Below are 19,648 nucleotides of genomic sequence, written 5' to 3' on the forward strand. Positions count from 1 at the left end.
TTTTACCAATCAACCAACCCGTTTCAGCCAATGCTAGCATCCTCCAGGGTACCCATGACACATGTGCTCATCTCCTCACAGGCAAGATAAGCTTTTAGCATGCATGTTCAGGATGGGCTCAGTGCAAAAAACGGAGAGCTCATCGATGTAAAATTCCACCTCTACATTTTCCCACCAGTATGTATGGAAATACCCAGGTGATCTGTAATTTGACAAACCTCACTGGCAGAAGAACTAGCACCATCTGGCCTACCTGATGCCCAGTGTTGTGGTCACACCAGCTTTTCTTGCTGCGTATGTTCAAGATTCTCCTGCATGTGCTCGGCTAACCTGGCCATTTAATCCATCAATTTGAACACAATTTGAACAACATTTCTATGTTCATCAGTGATCGGCCCCAACCATGCTTCTTTGATTTATGTTAAAGGACCACACACTTCACATCAGTTTAAACCTTGTTCAGTTTAAACCTTGTTCATCTGCGGATCGTAGAAATCAAACCTGTTATACTTGACACTGTTACCACAATTGTGAAACTATCTGCGACTTCAAACTGGCCCCTCGATCCGGCAAAATATCTTCCATGACCCCAACTCAAATGAACATTTCCAATAATGCATCAACCCCAATATTCACATCCACTGACACGAGAGTCCAGGTACCTAGACACATGATCTACCAGTATCAAAATGAAGCATTTCCTTGACTAACTTCTGACAGGCATAGGGCCTGCAAATCTGTGCCACCATTTAAACCCTGCTCCCCCTTCCCCACATATCATGATCCAAATGACAGAAAATACACTACAAGATGTATTTGCACGTCATTGTAAGACACCCATCCATATTTGGGCAGAAGTATTGAACACCCAATGTCACTTCCAGCAGGAAATTTCAGGCGTAGCAGTCAATGTAACTTCAGAGGAAAATCAGCCATCCAGTTCTTAAGCGAAACACATTACAGAGAGTAAACCTATAAACGATGGACAAAAATACTCCATTTCTGTTGTACCAGCTGACCACTTAAATAGGGAGCCCTCAGGACAATCCAAAATATGACAACAGCACCAACATGAACCAAATGGCAAGGCTCTGGTAACAATAAAGATAGGAAAGACTTGGAAAAATTAAGTAGGAGGAGATAATAAGGACTGAACAATAAAATGGATGGCATAATAGGGCAGCATACTACTCTTTCACCTCCATGGCCCAAGTTTGCCTCCAGCCCTAGACAAATGGATGAAAAGTTCCTCCCTCTGCTGGCTGTAAAGGTGCAAAGTTAAATTATTTGAAGCCATCTCAAGCAGTGGGTAGATTTTCGTGGTTGGGCCTCATTAGAACTGAATTGGTGAAATGCCAGCATTAATCGTGCTCCTTACAAGAAGCTTGCCGATTGGGAGGGTGGGAAACCCAGCAGAGCGGCTGATCTTGATTGGCCTGCAGCAACACCTTAAAGGGGAGCGGTAAAAGCATCAGAAGGGAGCAGAGGTTTGTAGTGGCAGTGAAAATTTTCACAGTGCCTACAACAGCAAGCAGATCAAATATTGGAAGATTTTAATGTTTAAAACACACAAGCAATTGCAGTAAAAATGAGTGCCAGACCTGCTTTCAGCTTTCCGTTACTGCAGGTAAGGAACTCTATTGCTGGAAATGGCCACTTTCCTACTTGTACCGCCCATGGTTTGTGGGTGGGTTGAGACAAAAATGGTGCCAGGGTCTTAACTGCTTAATTTGACCCTGATTTGCACATATTAATGAGACATTTAGATAGGCCAGCACAGCGAGACCAAAGGCATAGGCTCAGCCTCATAAAGAACAGGTTTAGGACATTGCAACTACTGGAAGGGATTACTAGGAAGGGTGGTCCAATCCAGGACACTGGACCCATTTAACAAACAGCTAGATGGAAGAGGAAGACAGTCGGGTTCATATTGTGGAAGGATGAAACTAAATGGACTAAAGGTCCTTCTTCATCAGGAACTCCCTTGTGGGAAATGAATGAATCAGTTTTTAAGAATGACAAATGGCTCTCCTGTCTTCATATGAAGACGGTGGTCATGGTTAGAAATGCATATCAGCAGAAATGGAGGAGATGAAGGACAAGAATGGAGATGCATTTAAATGTTTGCTAAATATTTTCTAAGAATATTCACACCAAGAAACGAGTGAATGGATTTTCATGAGTGAGAAAGACCCTCCTGTCTTCACATGGAGATGAAGGCCATGTATAGAAATGCATATCAGGAGGACAATTGTTAAACATTTCAGGTTTAGACACTATAGGGGCGATTTTAACCCTACCCGCCCAGCAGAAACTGGTGGGTGGACAGTTACAATCAACCGAGTAACTTACCCGCCAACATCCCACTTGGATCCCACCGTCTTCAATTTTAACCTGTTTTTCTTAGCAGGCAGCAAAGGTACCAACACAATTGAAGCCAGCGGGGTCATTTCTTTAAATATGCAAATCAGGATACGATTACATAATTGAACTCCGACTGCAATTTTAACTCTAGCCTGAGCGGGGAAGCCATTGCGGCTTTCTTGCCAGGTGAAGACAGTGGGAAGAGGATTGGGTCCCGAAGAAGCTGTTTAAGATAACTTTTCTTTAGCTTTCCTTGTGGGGCCAGGAGAAGCAGGAGTGCTCTTCCAGGCCCATCAAGGTGAGTTTAGGCCTCCCCTGCCCCAGGCTCCCCCCTTCACTCCCACTAGACCCTCCTAAAGCCCTCTCCCCGTGACTTACCTTCTTGTCGGCAAACCTTCTTCTGGTGCCAGCCAACAACCTCCTGCCGCCTGAACATCCGCTCCTGCCCACTGGCCAACTACCGCTTCCTGCCCATTTTGGGCAGGCAGCTGACCGGTTGAATGCTGATGAGACCCGGAAATTAAAGTCGCCAACCCTGCCGGGGTCCAGGGGGAAATGTGCTCACCCCTCTGCCTGCACACCCGAAATCTCCTCCAAGTTAAAATGCCCACTTATGGGCCTGCATAATTGGCCATGCAGAGTATTATTTTATTTGTATTAATTCTTGTCCATACTTCATGTTATTTTTGAAATAATAGGTGAACTGGAATATGCAGTTCTTTATATACAATGCATCACTCCAGACATCAATAGAAATGAAAAGCAGGCGGTTTCTGTAATGGGCGGCTAATCCACAACACCAGCAAGTTGAAAATCTACCCCAGTGTAGTTATCGTGTGAATATTCACCTTTTGTATAGAGATTCAGACCAACATAGATGCATAAATTTTACAAATTCTCACTCCAGATGCAAGGCTTACCTATATGGCCATCTACATGAACAGGCATTAGCCCAGCAGTAATTGTTGGTATGGCTACATCTGATTTTTGTTTCCAGTAGACAACAGTTTTGACGATATAAGAGTTTTATATGTTTTCTAGGAACTCCTGTTCATAGAATCATAGAATGATTACAGCACGGAAGGCGGCCATTCGGCCCGTCGAGCCCTTGCCAGCTCTCTGCAAGAGCACTTCAGCAAGTCCCACTCCACCGCCATTTCCCTGTAGCCCTGCAAAAAAAAATTCTCTCAGGTGCTTATCCAACTCCCGTTTGAAAGCTGGTGAGTGAATCTGCCTCCACCACCTTTTCAGGCAGTGCATACCAGACCCTAACCACTCGCTGCATAAAAAAGTTTTTTCTTACATCGCCTTTGGTTCTTCTGCCAATCACCTTAAATCTGTGTCCTCTGGTTCTCGACCCTTCTGCCAATGGGAACAGTTTCTCTCTATCTACTCTGTCCAGACCCCTCATGATTTTGAACACCTCTATCAAATCTCCTCTCAATCTTCTCTGCTCCAAGGTAAACAACCCCAGCTACTCCAGTCTATCCACGTAACTGAAGTCCCTCATCCCTGGAATAATTCTCGTAAATCTTTTCTGCACCCTCTCTAAGGCTTTCACATCCTTCCTAAAGTGCGGTGCCCAGAATTGGGCAAAATACTCCAGTGGAGGCCGAACCAGTGTTTTATACAGGTTCATCATAATTTCCACGCTTTTGTACTCTATACCGCTATTCATGAAGCCCAGGATCCCATAAACTTTTTTAACTGCTTTCTCCACCTGCCCTGCCACTTTCAGCGATTTGTGCACATGTACCCTCAGGTCCCTCTGTTCATGCACCCCCTTTAGGATTGTACCCTTTGGTTTATATTGCCTCTCCTCATTCTTTCTACCAAAATGTATCACTTTGCACTTTTCTGTGTTAAATTTCATCTGCCACGTGTCCGCCCATTCCACCAGTCCGTCTATGTCCTCTTGAAGTCCATCACTATCCTCCTCATTTGTTCACTATACTTCCAAGTTTTGTGTCATCTGCAAATTTTGAAATTGTGCCCTGTACACCCACATCCAAGTCATTTATATCAAGAAAAGCAGTGGTCCCAGAACTGTCCCCTGGGGAACACCACTGTATACCTTCCTCCAGTCTGATAAACAACCGTTCACCACTACTCCATGTTTCCTGTCACTTAGCCAATTTCGTATCCATGCTGCCACTGTCTCTTTGCATACATATCCAAACTGGAAGCTGTAATAATTGCAGAGACTCCCCTTACTTGTTCAATTAAGCAAGTGTAACTGGCACAAAGGTGCAGTTGTGAAGTAGACAGATAATTACATACCTGGTGTCAGATCGGGGGCTGCCAGAAGAAGTCGTGTCAGAGCCACCACCAGGAGTCGAGAGTCAAAGTACTACCCGTGCTTATACTCCCTAATTTTCTATTTCCTTCATATGACTAGCATCCCCCACTCCTTAATGAGAGTTCAGAATTCAATTATCATTTATAACCTATTATTTTTGTAAGATTTTACCCCAAGGCACAAACCAGTGGCAATATCAGATAACTGCTTTCCTGTTGACATGTCTAGCTAACGTTTACCAACATCTGCTGTTTTTCAGAAAGTTAACACCCCAGAGAAAAATATACCTATCAGGATCCCCTCCAAATTGACTGGGGCCTTTTGATTTACACCTCAGCAACAGGTCTTTTTGTTCTGTTCAACCAGTAACAGGACCACACCGTGTATGTCATACAATCATTGTTAAAATGTCTCAGCAATCAAAAACTACTCAAAATTATAACTGTTTAATCAAAGTGTGAAAATGGAATAATTCACAGTTTAATTCACCTGCTGCTCTTTTACAAAGTTTATCACCAACTGTACACAGTCTTCATTTTCCTCCACTTGATGACTCTGCACACTGGGTGTTCCTGGCTTTCTTTAATTAGATTTTGAGCTCAAGTTTTCAAGCAAACAACCTCCAAATCCCCTGGCATTTGAAGCAACGCCAGGCATTGTAATTCCAGACTGGCAAATTAGTCCAGGAAGGGGCTTTAATGTTAACCCCTTTAGAGTAGCCCAACAACAGCTGTTAGATAACACAGGATTTTATATTTACTGAACACTGTGTGGATGGCATTACAGTTTTGTTTTGTGCTATAATTAGCAGCAATATTCCAAAAATAATATTTCAACAGGCCATTCATTTCAAATACTTGATAAATAATTTTCCATACTGTAAAGGTGTCATAGAAATAGAGTAATTAGTAAAGTCAGAGGTAGTTTTAATCTTTAATTGCAGTTTCTGTGTTCCACTTAATAACAAGTTACAATTTTCAGATTGTACGAAACAAGGAAACTGCATCTTATTTTTGCGTCAAATCATTAAATGAAATACTTGCCATTGGTAAAGGTTTTACTTAATTGGTTTAATAATCTGACAATTTCACACTTGGTCATCAAACACTGAACCCTCCACTCACAATAAGTTGGTGTGTTTTATTTATTGTTTCGTTTTTTAATTAAAACTGGAACAAAATAGATAATTACGATTCGAAGAGAGAATGCGAACCTGTTACCTTTATACTAACTGAATGGTCTCAATCGGTGCACCTTCTATCAGACAGTGTTTACTTCCGTGCCTCAACCGTACTGCACCACATCGATGTCAGAGCTTTGATCGAGGGTAACTGCAGTTTGTTACTGCGCATTAAAACACGAACTGTCATCAGAGGGCAAGGGGCCCCCTGAGGTACCGTCTGGAGGACCCTGAACAATAATCCAGTTTGAGGCCATGCTGATGGGGCGAGAGGCACTGCAGCCTACGAGGAGGAGGAGACAATGAAGGCTGCCTCGCTGGGCTGGTCTCGGTGCACTTGCTGGGAGTGCACTGAGGTTACCAAATCCGCGTTAGATCCCCGGTGCTGGTTCATTTTACCAATTGTGCCAGTGGACACTCTCGTCGTCTAAAACACAAATATCAGTTCTGTTATGCGGCACATTCATTCAGTGGACTGCGTTTAAAGATAACATACTTACACCGTTAGCTCCAAGGTCTCTCTTTGTGATATCTGTAAATGGCTTCCTTTAATCTCTAACAATGAAGTGATGATTCAGTGCAGACCTGCGCAGCTGAAGGTTGGAGGGGGGAACCGGTACTGTGGCAGTTCTCGACGACATGGTGCGCTTTTTTGAAATGAAATCAATAGATACAAGGCTTGCTGAGAGTGCCGCAACCGCGGCTCCAGACACATCGCCGCAGGTCCAGTGCAGCGGCACCGCCTTCACCAACACACCGTACTGCACTGCGCAGGCGTCCAGCTCATTGAAAGGGTCAATGACCTTTGTGTCTGAGACTGTCAAAAACATTGCAGAAGTTGCTGGAGAATGCAATCTGTTGCGCCTGACAATTAGGGGGCCAACTATTTTTACGAACATGTGAAAATGACGGGCAGGAAAAGACCATCTGGTCCATCAAGCCTGCCCACAATCTTGATGCCTGGAGGGCATCGTGACGAGACACTTCCTACCTGCTCAACTCTAATTTATCTGTGCACATTTCTTGTTAGTCATAATTTTGAATTATGATTGCAATTGTTCATTGGTTATCATGCATTACTATGTTACATTCATAGTTAAAAGGTAAACTTTCCATTGGTATGATGTGGATGGCGAATTGGGGAAGGGGCTTTGCAAGGATCTTATGCCTGTTTTTTATAGACAAACTGTGCTAGGTTCACAGGAGGCTTCCATTGTTAAAGCTAGTTTTTCATAAAGGGGGTGATTAGTTAATTAGGTTATTAATTAGACAGCAGGGAAACTCCTCTGTAATTACCGCAATCGGACTTGTCACCTTTCTTGAAGATGGTCACAATTACGGCATCTCTGAGATCCCCTGGCATGCTCTCCTCCTTCCAGATAAGAGAAATTAGTTCATGAATTCACGCCAGTAGTGCTTCTCCGCCATGCTTTAGTGCCTTGGCGGGGATTCCATCTGCTCCTGAGGCCTTGTTGTTCTTCAGTTGTCGGATGGCCTTTTCAACCTCATGCCGGGCTAAGTCATCACAAGAATCCTCCTCAATCGCCTTCTCCCAGTGGCCAAAGAGCTCCTCCCAGAGTCGCAACGCGGATTCCGCCCACTAAGGGGCACAATGGACATGATCTTCGCCGCACGTCAATTACAAGAGAAATGCAGGGAACAGCACCAACCGCTGTACATGGCCTTCTTTGATCTCACAAAAGCCTTCGACACTGTCAACCGTGAGCGATTATGGAGTGTCCTCCTCAAATTTGGCTGCCTCAAAAGTTTGTCACCATCCTCCGCCTGCTTCACGACGACATGCAAGACGTGATCCTGACCAACGGTTCCACCACAGACCCAAATCACGTACGAACCGGGATCAAGCAAGGCTGTGTCATCGCACCAACACTCTTCTCGATCTTCCTTGCTGCAATGTTCCATCTCACCCTCAGTAAGCTCCCCACTGGAGTGGAGCTAATTTACAGAACAAATGGGAGACTGTTCAATCTCCGTCACCTCCAGTCCAGATCCAAGGTCGTCCCATCCTTTGTCGTCGAATTACAGTGTGCAGACGACGCTAGCGTCTGCGCTCACTCAGAGGTCGAACTCCAAACCATCATCAACACCTTCACCGAAGCGTACAAGAGCATAGGCCTTACACTAAACATCTGTAAGACAAAGCTCCTCTACCAACCTTCCCTGCTACACAGTACTGCCACCCGATTATCAAAATCCACGATAAGGCCTTGGACAACGTTGACCACTTTCCATACCTCGGGAGCCTACTGTCAACAAGGGCAGATGTCGACGACGAAGTCCAACACTGCCTTCAGTGTGCCAGTGCAGCCTTCGGTCGCCTGAGGAAGAGAGTGTTTGAAGATCAGGACCTCAAACCCGACACTAAGCTCATGGTCTACAGAGCAGCAGTGATACCCGCCCTGCTGTATGCCTCAGAGACATGGACCATGTACAGCAGGCACCTCAAAGCACTGGAGAGGTACCACCAACGCTGCCTCCGCAAGATCCTGCAAATCCATTGGCAGGATAGGCGCACCAATGTCAGTGTTCTTGCTCAGGCCAACATCCCCAGCATCAAAGCTTTGACCACGCTCAATCAGCTCCGACGGACGGGTCACATTGTCCGCATGCCCGATACGAGACTCCCAAAACAAGCGCTCTACTCGGAGCTCCGGCACGGCAAGAGAGCCCCAGGTGGGCAAAGGAAACGCTTCAAGGACAACCTCAAAGCCTCCTTGAAAAAGTGTAACATCCCCACCAACACCTGGGAATCCCTGGCCCAAGACCGCACAAAGTGGAGGAGAAGAATCCGGGAAGGCGCTGAACACCTCGAGTCTCTTCACCGGGAGCAAGCGGAAGCCAAGCGCAAGGAGCGCACGTCAACCCAAGCACCCCACCCACCCGCCCCTTCAACCACCGTCTGCCCCACCTGTGACAGAGACTGTAGGTCTCGCATTGGACTCATCAGTCACTTGCAAACTCAATTTTAATGTGGAAGCAAGTCATCCTCGGTTCCGAGGGACTGCCTAAGAAGAAGGTATTAATTAGAGGACTTCCCTGCCCTGCGTTTTGTGTTCTCTGCTCCACATCATCGCTGAAGGTCTGTTTTACGTGTCAGTTCTTCTATTTGCAACCTCACTTACTGGCCTATTCCCACTTCCCACACTCATAACACCTCTGCAGCTGATGACTTGCTTAACCATTCCCTCACCTCTATCTTCAAAGCCGTCATTCTCAGCAAAACGTCACTGTCTCCCACCCCTGCCATTCCACCAGTAGGATTACATAGGATAGACAGCACAGAAACAGGCCATTCGGCCCACCAGTCCATGCCAGTGTTTATGCTCCACTTGAGCCTCCTCCTGTCTTTCCTCATCTAAATCTATCAGCATAACCCTCTATTCCCTTCTCCCTCATATGCTTGTCTAGCCTCCCCTTAAATGCATCTATACTATTCGCTTCAACCACTCCTTGTGGTAGCGGGTTCCACATTCTCACCACTCTTTGGGTAAAAAAGTTCCTTCTGAATTCCCTATTGGATTTCTTGCTGACTAGCTTATCTTGATGGCCTCTAGTTATGCTCTTCCCCCACAAGTGGAAACATTCTCTCTGTATCCACTCTATCAAAACGTTTCATAATTTTAAAGACCTCTATTAGGTCACCCCTCAGCCTTCTTTTTTCAAGAGAAATGAGACCCAGCTTGTTCATCCTTTCCTGATATGTATACCCTCGCATTTCTGGTATCATCCTTGTAAATCTTCTCTGCACCCTCTCCAGTGCCTTTATATCTTTTTTATAATATGGCGACCAGAACTGTACGCAGTACTCTAAGTGTGGTCTAACTAAGGTTCGATATAGGTTTAGCATAACTTCCCTACTTTTCAATTCTATACCTCTAGGAATAAACCCTAGTGCTTGGTTTGCTTTTTTATGGCCTTGCTAACCTGTGTTGCAACTTTTAGTGATTTGTGTACTTGTACTCCGAGATCCCTTTGTTCCTCTACCCCACCTAGACTCGCACCCTCCAAGTAATAAGTGACCTCCCTATTCTTCCTACCAAAATGTAATACCTCACATTTATCTGTGTTGAACTTCATTTGTTAATTATATGCCCATTCTGCAAGTTTATTAATGTCCTCCTGTAATTTGTTGCAGTCCTCCTCAGTATTGACTATCCCCCCCATTTGGTGTCATCCGCAAATTTAGAATTTGTGTTTTTGATTCCAAAGTCTAAATCGTTAATATAAATTGTGAACAACAGTGGTCCCAGCACTAATCCTTGTGGAACACCACTACCCACCTTCTGCCACTATGAATAGCTACTTTTTACCCTACTCTCTGCTTTCTGCCTTGAAGCCAGCTAGCTACCTTATCAAAGGCTTTTTGAAAATCTAGATAAATTACATCTACTGCATTACCATTGTCTACTCTCTCTGTTACCTCTTCAAAAAATTCAATGAGGTTGGTCAAGCAAGACTTTCCATTTTGAAATCCATGCTGACTATTCATTACTATGTTTTTGGTTTCTAGATGTTCTTCTATTTTCTCCTTTAGTAGGGATTCCATTATTTTTCCTACCACCGATGTTAAGCTGACTGGTCTATAATTCCCTGGACATATTCTATTCCCCTTCTTAAATATAAGTATTATTATGTTAGCTATCTGCCAGTCCTCTGACACTACACCTTTTTCTAACAAATTATTAAATATGTGTATTAATGCCTCTGCTATCTCTTCCCTAGATTCTTTTAAAATGCGTGGATGCAATCCATCCGGACCAGCGTTTTTTTTCCTCTTTGAGTTTGATTAGTTTATTTAATATATCCTCCCTTTTTATTTTAAATGCATGTATCTCATTACTAATCTCATCATCCAATGTCATGTCCACCTGTTCTATCTCACTGGTAAATACTGAAACAAAATAATTCTTTAATATTTCTGCCATCTCTCTATTGTTACCTATGGTATTATCCTGTCTATCCCTTAATGGCCCTATTCCCATCCCAACCTTCCTTTTTAATGATGTGCTTGTAAAATATTTTACTATTTTCTTTTATGTTCCTTGATAACTTAATTTCATAGTTCCTCTTTGCCTTCCTAATTGTTTTTTGACTTCTTTCCTAATCTCTTCATATTCTCCCTTATCATGCACTCCCCTGCTGTCTATGTACTTAATGTATGCCTCTTTCCTTACCCTCAATTGTTCCTTTATGGCTTTATTCATCCATGGAGTCCCATTAGTGTTTAGTTTGTTCTTTCCTTTTAGTGGAATATATTGTTCCTGCACTCTGTTGAACGCCATTTTAAATGTTTCCCATTCTACATTGTAGTTTGCCAATATTGTTGCCCATTTTTTTCCCCAAGTTCTATTCTCAGCCCCTCAAAATCAGCTTTTCTCCAATCTATTACACTGGTTTTCTTCATATTTATGTCCTTCTCAATTATCATCTTAAAGCGTATTATATTATGGGCACTATTGCCTAGATGTTCCCCTACTTTTACTTCTCTTATCTGCTCTGGTTTATTTCCCATTACTAGATCCAATAGCGAATCCTCCCTTGTTGTGCTTTTTACATATTAGGTTAGAAAGGAGTTCTGTACACATTGTAGGAACTCTATTCCTTTATCCGCTTTACCTACCTCTTCTGTCCAATTAATATTGGGGTAGTTGAAATCGCCCATGATTATTATTCTATGTTTTTTACTCATTTCCCTAATTTGTCTGCATATTTCTTCCTCACCTCCCTTCCACTATTAGGTGGTCTGTAGATTACACCTATTAGTGTGATTGATCCTTTGTTATCTTTTATCTCTATCCATATGGATTCTATTTTTGTCTTGCTGATAGCTGTGTCACTTTTTCTACTGCCATTATGTTATCCCTAATAAGTATAGCTACTCCACCTCCTCTTTTTTCCTCTCTATCTTTTCTAAATATGTTATACCCTGCAATGTTTAATTCCCAGTCCTGATTTTTCTGTAGCCATGTCTCAGTAATCCCTATTATGTCTGCTTCCTCACAACGCATGATTGCCTCCAACTCCTGTTTTATCAGACACTGTGTACGTTGCTGTAAAGACAGTTCAGTTTAATTAATTTTTAATAGGATTTCCTCTCACTTTATGTTTAACCATCTTTTTAGACTCCTATTGTATAACTCTATTTATTCCCTTGCCATCAATGTCCTCCCTTACCTCAACAAATGTTAACTCTGTTTCTCTCTCCATGGATGTTGCCTGGCCTGCTGAATTTTTCCAGCATTTTCTGTTGTTATTCCTCCCTTACTTTATTCTTTCCTATGCTCTCTTTTCCTGTTTTATTTATAATTATGCTGATTACCTTTCTTGTAGATCCCTCCCCCCATCTTACTAGTTTAAAGCCTTTGCCATCTCCCTATTTACCCTTTCCGCTAGGACACGGGTCCCATCCGGTTCAGGTGGAGCCAGTCCCATTGGTACAGTTCCTTCCTTCAATTCAATTTTATTTGTCATATATGCAGCAGACGTGTGTACTGCACAATGAAATGTTGATTTTTACGAGTCCTCCCAACATTGGAATAAATATGGCATAACAATGATAAAATACTAATAGAAATACAGTAATAATAAATAAAACAACAGTAATAAATAATAATAAATTATACGTTCATGAGTCTTATGGCCTGGGGGTAGAAGCTGTTTTGAAACCTGCTGATACGAGACTGTATGCTTCGGTATCTCTTACCGGACGGGAGCAGGGCAAAGAGGTTGTGGCTGGGGTGGCTCGCGTCTTTAATGATTCTCAGGGCCTTCCCCCGGCACCTCTCGGGGTAGATATCCTGGACAGTAGGTAGTTTAATTCCTATAGTATGTTGTGCAGCTTTCACCACCATCTGTAGAGCCTTGCGGTCTGTGGTGGTGCAGTTGCCATACCAGGTAGTGATGCAGCCGGACAGGATACTCTCGATGGTGCACCGGTAGAAGTTGGTGAGAATCTGGGGGGCCATTCCAAATTTCTTCAGTCTCCTGAGGAAGAACAGGCGTTGGCATGCCTTCTTCGTTACGACGTCGATGTGATGTGACCACGTTAAGTCCTCCATAATGAATACACCCAGGAATTTGAAGCTGCTGACCCTCTCCACCTCAGCCCCTCCGATGTAGATTGGGGTGTGTCCCTCCCCCTGCCGCTTCCTGTAGTCCACGATCATCTCCTTTGTTTTGCTGATGTTGAGGGAGAGGTTGTTGTACTTGCACCATTCTGCTAGAGCTCTTACCTCCTCCCTGTAGCCTGTCTCGTCGCCATCTGTGATCACCCTACAACGGTAGTGTCATCAGCAAACTTGCTGATGGAGTTGGAGTTGTGCGTGGCCACGCAATCGTGAATAAACAGGGAGTACAGAAGGGGGCTGAGCACACAACCCTGGGGAGCTCCTGTGTTCAGGATCAGTGTTGAGGAGGTGTTACTGCCTATTTTCACCACCTGGGGTCTGCTCGTCAGGAAGTCCAGGATCCAGTTGCATAGGGAGGTGTTAAGTACTAGCTCACTGAGCTTGTTGACAAGCTTGGAGGGGATAATGGTATTGAATGCTGAACTATAATCAATTCAATTCAATTCAATTCAAATCGCTTTATTGGCATGACAAGTTACATCTTATGTTGCCAAAGCATCGGAAAACATTCATGTTTGTTCACAAAAATACAGATCTATCCATACAGTGTATAAACAGATATATCCCTGAGTGTATAAATATACTTTCATATAATTTATATATACTCTTATCTTATCTTTAGTGGTTGTCCCTCTGTTTATGGCAAGCTGTAACATAGTGTGCCGCTAGTGTTACACAATTTCTCTCTTCCCCTAGTAGGTATGGGAGTTTTTGGTCGTCATTCAAACATAGGTGTTCCTTTTATCCAGGTGTGATAAGGCAGTGTGCAGTACAGTGGCGATGGCATCATCCCTAGACCTTTTTGGGCGGTAAGCAAATTGGAGTGGGTCCAGTGTGTCAGTTAGTAAGGAGTTGATGTGAGTTTTGACCAGCCTCTCAAAGCACTTCATGATGACAGAAGTGAGTGCTATGGGATGGTAGTCGTTTAAACAGGTTACTTTTGTTTTTTTGGGGACTGGAATAACCGATGTCATCTTGAAGCAGGTGGGAACTACAGACTGGTACAGTGAATGGTTGAATATATCCGTAAACACGGCTGCCAGCTGGTCAGCGCATGCTCTAAGGACATGCCCAGGGATTCCATCTGGACTGGGTGCTTTGTGGGTGTTCACTCTCTTAAAAGTCTTGCTCACGTCAGCCACGGAGATTGAGAAGACCCGGTCGTGGGCGCCCTTGTAACAGGCCAGTTGTTGTTGGCCTCAAACCGGGCGTAAAAAGTGTTAAGCTCGTCCGGGAGAGAGGCATTGCTGGGCATGACACAGCTGGGTTTTCCTTTGTAGTCCGTAATAGATTGTAGTCCACTCCACATCCTTCGCGAATCTGAGCTATGATAGTGTGACTCCACTTTATCCGTGTATATTTTTTTGCATTTTTGATGGTTTTTCTTAGCTCGTACTTTGATTTCTTGTACTCATCTATGTCCCCAGAGTTGAATGCGATGGACCGTGCTTTTAACATAGCACGGATATCGCCATTTACCAATGGTTTCTGGTTGGGAAATGTTCGTACAACAATCCTCGGAACAACGTCATCTATGCACTTGTTTATGAAACTAATGACTGAATCTGTATATGTGTTGATGTCATTGTCCGAGGCATTCCGGAACATATCCCAGTCAGTGGAATCAAAACAGTCTTGTAACATAGCGTCTGATTGATCCGACCACCGTTGTAGAGATCTCATCACAGGCTTTTCCTGTTTCAGTTTCTGCCTATAGGTGGGTAGCAGCAGGATGGAGTTGTGATCTGATTTGCCGAAGGGAGGGCGGGGGAGGGCCTTGTATCCATCCCGGAACGGAGTGTAAACGTGATCTAGTGTGTTCTTGGCTCGCGTTGGGCAGGTGATATGCTGATGGTATTTAGGCAGTACTTTCTTCAGATTGGCTTTGTTGAAATTGTCAGCCACGATGAATGCAGCCTCTGGATGGGAAGTTTCAAGCCTGCTAATGGTCCCATACAGCTCGTTTAGTGCCCTATTTGCGCCGGCCTGTGGTGGAATATACACCGCTGTAATGATCACGGATGAGAACTCTCTCGGGAGGTAGAAGGGTCGGCATTTGATCATCAGGTGTTCAAGATGGGGTGAACAAGAAGATGTAAGTAGTTCCACGTCGGAACACCAAGAATTGTTGATCATAAAGCATACTCCACCCCCTCTGTTCTTCCCCGAGTCCTTTGTTCGGTCTAGCCGGTGAATGTTGAATCCCTCTAGCTGAATGGCCGAAGCCAGTATCGATGGATCAAGCCAAGTCTCAGTGAAAATCAAGACGTTGCAGTTCTTAATGTCTTGCTGGAAGGTGAGCCTCCCCCTGAGTTCGTCCAGCTTATTGTCCAGTGACTGCACTTTGGCCAGGAGAATACTCGGAAGGGGGGGTGGTGTTCACGTCGCTTCAGCTTCACTAATGCACCTGCTCGTCTGCCCCGCTTGCGCCGTCGTCGCTTCCTGATCACAGAAATGAAGTCAGGTAAGCAGGTGGGTGGGTAGATAGTAGTAGCAGCAGAATCCCAGTTCAAAAAATCGGGGGTCGGTCCTATATCTCCGGATGATCTTATGTCCAGAAGTGATTGACGGTCGTAGCAGATAAGCGAAGAAACAGTACTTACAAAATTGTTTAATAATAACAATAAAATAATAAATAAAGTGGAAAGTTGTGGACGAGCTCGTAAAACAGCGGCTACCCTCATGAGCCATACAGGTCGGTTAAACAGTAGAATATTTTTTTAAAAACAACTAAACTACTAATACTAAAACTAGAATGCTAAATACTAAACAGTAGAATACTAAAAAACTAACAGTACGATATATTAAAATACAACATTAAATACATTAAATACAACATTAAAATACCAGTTGGGGAGGAGCTTATAAAACAGCAGCCATAGAGGTCGGTTAAACAGTAGAATATTTTTTTAAAAACAACTAAATTACTGATACTAAAACTAGAGTGCTAAATACTAAACAGTAGAATACTAAAAACTAACAGTACGATATATTAAAATACAACATTAAATACATTGGAGCAGAAATTCGGATCAGGGGCTTGCCGTGCGTGCAAGCCCCCGATCTGCACTTACCCGACGCGCCTGCAGTTCACCTCCAGGGACACCTGGAATTCCTTTTTGAAAGAGAAGAATCCTGGGCAGCGTCTGACGTCACGCCGCCCAGGAGTGCAGCCAGCGCGAAGCCTGGAGCGCGCTGTGCAACTGAGACACGCCCCTTGAGGTCTCAGTTTAATAGGACACACCCCCAATGTTTCTCACAAGCTGCAAAGCATTTTTACATGGAGAGCAGCATTTCAAATAGGTTTTTGGTATTTTTATGAAGCTTTTGGTAACTTTTATAAACTTTTAAAAACGTTTACATTATTTTGAAGAATCTGAAGTAGTTTTAAACAGAATTAAAGCAATTTAAAGACTTTTAAAAGCCCTGAAAGAATTTTTTTCATTCCATTTATTTATTTAGCAACGTCGTCGTCATACGTGTCTTCACACTGTTCCCTTTGGGGAACTGTATGAAGTGGTGGAAGGATTTATGGCCATGATTAACGCTCCTTCCGTGACCGTAACCATCTTTGTACCAGCCATTAGGGTGGTTAGTCCTATGGCGGGAGGGTTTTACGGGCTCCCACAAGCTGTACAAGGAGGGGGGGCCACCCACACCCACGGACGCAAATATCCCACTGGATGTCAACCCAGAATTTAGAGCCGGAGCTCCGACTCCACTTGCCGGGACTGTCTGGAGCGGGGTTCGAAACCCTACCCCGTCTGGCCCAGCGGCGGGGATCCTACTGCTATGCCAAAGGCCCACTCCGATTAGCAACGTGAAATGGCTGGAATGAGCACAATTCACAGCATTAAAAGAACTCACAATTGAATTGATGATGACCTCAGCAATCTCCTCAACGAGGTGGAGGCGCAGCGCCTGCTCATCATTGGTAATGAGAAGTCCAAGGCGCCGCAAAAAGGACAGATGATAGCTTGGTCTTTCAAGTGGCAGCATAGGGCTCCAGTCACGGGGAGGGAAAAGGCGCAGGAAACGTATGGGTGTCACCTTTTGCGCGGAGTGGGCCTTTTGCGTAGCGGTAAGCATCCCCGCCGCTGGGCCAGAAGGAGTAGGGTTTTGAACGCCGCTCCACACAGTCCCGGCAAGTGGAGTCGGAGCTCCAACTATAAATTCTGGGTGGACATCCAGCGGGATACTTGCGTCCGCGGGTGTGGGTGGCCCCCCCCCGCTCAGATGGGTTGTGGGAGCCCGTAAAACCCTCACGCCATAGGACTAACCACCCTAATGGCTGGTATGAAGATGGTTATGGTCACGGAAGGAGCGTTAACGTGGCCAGAAATCCTTCCACCACTTCATACAGTTCCCGAAAGGGAACAGTGTGAGGATACGTACGACGATGACATCTTGCGCAATGCACCTCCTTGGACCCTCAGTCGCAGATGCGAGGGGGCAAATCGTGCAATTGTTAAATTTTTCATTTTATTGACATGTAAAATGTTGGCCCAGTAATTCCGTTCCAAACGCGTGAGTACGGTCGGGGTACTTACGCGTCTGGCCAGAGGAAATGCCGGTTTTCAGCATGCACAGCGCATGCGGGGAAAACCGGCATTTCCTGTCCTCTGAACGAAGGGGTTCAGAGGCAGAACGCGTGCGACTGCACAGGCAGCGCATGCGCAGTAAAATTCGCCGGTTTCATTCATGCTTTCAGTGAGGTTAAGTCCTTACAACTTACACATGAAAAAAGCATGAGTACAGTTGCTCCAGAGGTTGCGGAGGAAGATATATTTTATCGTGGAGCTTCTGAAAGGCAATATTTTTGTTTGGGAAAGGGAGGAAAGTTATTTTAAGAAATGCTGAGGTAAGTTTTAAAGTTTATTTTTGTTTTTTAAAACGGGTTTTCAGTACTGTAGGTAGAAGGAGCAATTGTGGCTATGTGAATTGAATTTGCTGTGTTTATTAAATGTGAAAATGACTCCAACATTTTTAAGAAAGAAACTTTTCATCAGTAATATATTCTTTTAAGTAATTATGTATGTATGTCTGTATATATTCCATTGCGTATATGTATGTATGTATATATTCCTTTACTTATGTGTATGAATGTATGTATTTAATTATGACTTTCAGAGAAAGTAACTTATTGGAAAATCATAATTAAATACATACATTCATACACATAAGTAAAGGAATATATACATACATACATATAGGTAAAGGAATATATACGGACATACATACATAATTACTTAAAAGAATATATTACTGATGAAAAGTTTCTTTCCTAAAAATGTTGGAAATGTTACATTACTCATTTTAGAACAGTCATTTTCACATTTAATAAACACAGCAAATTCAATTCACACAGCCACAATTGCTCCTTCTACTTACAGTACTGAAAACCCGTTTAAAAAAAAATTAAAGTTTAAAACTTACCTCAGCATTTCTTAAAATAACTTTCCTCCCTTTCCCAAACAAAAATATTGCCTTTCAGAAGCTCCACGATAAAATAAAGCTTCCTCCGCAGCCTCTGGAGCAACTTTACACATGCTTTTTTCATGTGTAAGTTGTAAGGACTTAACCTCACTGAATCCATGAATGAAATCGACGAAGTTCACTGCGGACGCGCTGCCTGTGCAGTCGCACGCGCTGTGCCTCTGAACCCCTTCGTTCAGTGGACAGGAAATGCCGGTTTTCCCCGCATGCGCTGTGCATGCTGTAAACCGGCATTTCCTCCGGCCAGACGCGTGAGTACCCCGACCGTACTCACGTGTTTGGAACGGAATTACTGGGCCATTAAATACAACATTAAAATACCAGTTGGGGAGGAGCTCGTAAAACAGCAGCCATACAGGTCGGCGCTGATGTCACATTCCTGCCCCAGAACTAGTGCCAGTATCCCATGAAAAGGAACTCCTCTTTCCCACACCAGCCCTTTAACCACGTGTTAATTCACCTGATCTGTCTGCTTCTATGCCAATTTGCACGTGGCTCAGGCAATAATCCAGAGATTATTACCCTCGTGGCCCTGCTTTTTAATTTAGAACCTAACTCCTGATACTCTTTCAGTACAACCCCCATCTTCACTCCCTCAAACTTGATGGTACCTGTTAAACGAAATAACAACAGAAAATGCTGGAAAAACTCAGCAGGCCAGGCAACATCCGTGGAGAGAGAAATAGAGTCAACATTTCAGGTCGAAACCCTTCGTCAGGACTGTCCTGACGAAGGATTTCGACCTGAAACATTGACTCTATTTCTCTCTCCATGGATGTTGCCTGACCTGCTGAGTTTTTCCAGCATTTTTTGTTGTTATTTCTGATTTCCAGCATCCGCAGTATTTTGCTATGGTACCTGTTATACAATTGGTTTAGTCTCATCACCAGATCTGGCTTGACCACATCAAGCTCCATTGTGCCTCACTCATCTCTGCTGCTACCTCAGCCCCTCTGCCACTGAAATACTAATAAATTCCTTTGTCACCTCCAGACTCGACTACTCCATGATTTCCTTGCTGGCCTCCCATCCCAGGTTGTTAAAGAAGGAGAGGGAGAAGGAGAAGCGGAGGGGTTTTAGGGATAAAATTCAAGAGATGGCTGAAGGCATAGCTGCCAATGGTGAGCGAAGGGAGAGGGGATTAACAAGAGGCCAGAGTCA

The 19,648-nt window shown here is 44.0% G+C and overlaps 1 protein-coding gene across 2 annotated transcripts in view; it reads right to left on the reverse strand.

Annotated features, from left to right (window-relative positions):
* sacs (sacsin molecular chaperone) overlaps positions 1 to 6,622 on the reverse strand; it is a 159,717-nt gene extending 153,095 nt beyond the window's left edge. The window contains exon 1 of one of the 2 annotated variants that reach the window (XM_085999194.1): positions 6,344 to 6,622. The gene's annotated coding sequence lies outside the window, so the exon portion shown is untranslated. Of the gene's footprint in view, positions 1 to 6,339 lie in introns of both variants that reach the window. The other variant, XM_085999195.1, reaches the window with a different exon arrangement.
* Between the last annotated feature and the right edge of the window lie 13,026 nt (positions 6,623 to 19,648).

The sequence above is a fragment of the Somniosus microcephalus genome, chromosome 10 (assembly GCF_052327205.1).
Source record: "Somniosus microcephalus isolate GS21.2 chromosome 10, FLI_Smic_1.0, whole genome shotgun sequence".
Lineage (NCBI taxonomy): Eukaryota > Metazoa > Chordata > Chondrichthyes > Squaliformes > Somniosidae > Somniosus > Somniosus microcephalus.